Source organism: Tupaia chinensis, unplaced genomic scaffold (assembly GCF_000334495.1).
Source record: "Tupaia chinensis unplaced genomic scaffold, TupChi_1.0 Scaffold000434_1, whole genome shotgun sequence".
NCBI lineage: Eukaryota > Metazoa > Chordata > Mammalia > Scandentia > Tupaiidae > Tupaia > Tupaia belangeri.
Genome location: NW_006159939.1, coordinates 1020070 through 1022706, shown reverse-complemented (window position 1 = coordinate 1022706; position 2637 = coordinate 1020070).

Sequence of the window (2637 nt, the reverse complement as noted above, 5' to 3'; positions counted from 1 at the left end):
CCTGCTATGATTTTAAGCCAGTTACTTTTTTTTTTTCTCAAAAAAGATAATGCCAGGGGACCAGCGGTTGACATAATCGGTATGTTGCTGGACTCCCATGTAGCTGACCACTGTTCAAGTCCCGGACCCTATGGCTTAATCTCACTCTGGGCGCATGTGTGTGTGTGCCCAAGATCCCAAGAGGAGAATGGACAAGAAGGGATTGTAGTGTGCTAGTCCCCCAAGGGGGTGATTTCTCGCTTTCTGTCTCTCTGTCTCTCTCTGTCTCTCTCTGTCTCTCTCTGGTGAGTGCACGTGCCCTACAGCAAACAAACAAACCTCTCAAAAGAAAAAAAAAAGATAATGCCAGAAAAAACTGTGAAAACGTTGAAAATAGTTTTCTCTAGAAATGGGAATTTGGAATTTGGAAGTTGTCTCTAGGAAATGTGATGGGCCTGCCAGTGTTCTGGTGGTTAAGTGGCAGGATCCCACATGGCCAATAGACCAGTCTGAATCCTGGCCCTGCCAGTTTTAAAAACACACCAGGCACAAGTGCATGCATGCCCAAAATCTCCATAGGAGAGATGAAAGAGTAAAGATTCCAGTGTGACCATTCTCCCAAGGGGACCTTCTTACTATTTACGCCCTTTCTCTGTGTTTCTCTCCAGCAGGCCCACATGTCCATTAGCCAAAAAAATAAATAATGATTTTTTTAAGTGGAAAAAAAGGACTATTATTTTTATTCTAAGTCTCATACAATTTATTTCACATTTGTACATGTATAATTTATAAAAAGCAAATTTAAAATGAAATAGTAAACATAAAAATTATATAGGACTAAAATATACTCAAAAGACAAAAATTACATGAAAGGTGGAATTTGGTAGACATGAAGACATTCATTCATAGCATTTCTGCAGTGGGCCAGTAGGCCTGGTGTGCAGGTGGTGAAAGAATTTACCAAAGACAAATGCAAGCAGAAGTTAGGGTTATGAGAGCTTGGGGAGAGAGTACCCGGACAAGATCTGAATAGGTTCGTGCCTCATAGCAGGAAGGGTCTCTTTTTAAAGCCTTAATCATAAGGAAGGATAATGAAAACTCTGCAAGTTTGAGTTTAAATGGTGGGGTGGTTGTTTCTTGGAAATGAAGGGGTATCGGTCACTGGAGATTGCCAGAGGTGGTGTCAGTATTCTGGAGGCTTATCCTGGGCCCTTTTCATTAACCTGAGCAGGTTTACTTATTTCTTTAGTAAGGCTCATCTTGGACCCTCTTTATTAACCATTAATAGGATTTACCTATTTTCTTATAAACTCTCCACAGTATGCTACTTGGCAGGATGATGAAAATACTGATAAATTTTAGAACTTATTAGAAAAATATGATGTACAAACAAAGGGGTTTTCAAAAAGTTCGCAGAAATGCATATTATGAAAAAATATGCATGGATTTCCATTTTTTTACCTAAATAAACTCATATTTTAATTCCATTTGTTCTCGATGTCTTAAAGTCTCCTCCTCCATATTAAAATAAAAAATGATCATGAACTTGTAGGAGTAGATTATTGAATATGGCTTCTAGCATTTGATCAGGTGGGAGCACTCTAAGACCTTCCTATTACAGAACACTTCACTTCTGGAAAGAAACGCTTTTCTAATACTCCATGGGTCTCCATCAAGGTAGGGGAGGTCTACAAGAGTTGAGAAATTTTATGTTCTCACCCCCCCACACTCAACTACCCCTGGGTTGCAATAAAAAACTAAGATGAGAGCAATACTAGCATTTGAATGCAATATCTGAGGCCAAAAGCAACAACAGGAAGCTAAACATGAGACTGCGAAGCTGAGCCAAAACTCTAGCAGAAGGTTCTGAGTCCGTGGTGTCCCTGTGTATCAGCCAGAGCAGAAGGAAGTCCTACCTGAAGAAAAATGTTTCTCAACTTAGGTACGTGATCAAGATCAAATAATTAGCTTCACAATGGAAAGGCAAGTTCTTTGAGTGAGCCAGAAGAAATAATAAACAGAATCAGGTTACTGAGAACTGTAGATAGTACAAACCGCAGGCACTGATTATAGAACCTCCATGTATAAAACTTTAAGGAGATAAGGGGGTTTCCACCATTAGCGTGATAGTCTAGAGCAGTGGGTTAGCAAACTACAGCCTGGGGACCATGACCTGTTAGCCAAGAATAGCTTTTACATGTTTAAGTGATTGAAAAACATGTTAAGAATAATATAAAAACTACATGATATTCAGTATGTTCCAGCTCTGAGAAGATGAAATAAATATAATTGTCCCTATTCTTCCTACTAAGTACAATTTATAACCCAGACTGTGTTATATAAAAACAAACATAAGACGACTCTAAAAAGTGGAGAAAAGATGGCAGGCCAGTTAGGTACTTTTAGACCCTAAAAATAACCTGCTAGTTAATTTCCTAGCTGTTTTGTTTTTATTCTGTTTTTTTGTTTGTTTGTTTTTGCCTCAGATATCCAAGATTGAGTGCGGGGGAGGCCAGAGACACAGAAATCCCAAAAGGCATGGACCAAAAAACAAACAAAAATCCCCTTTGTTCTCTTTAGCATAGGATCAGAAAAAAGGCTGCCTAGCCAGGAACTTTTAGATAATAACCTACTCCAGTTAAAAGCCACAGACAAAAC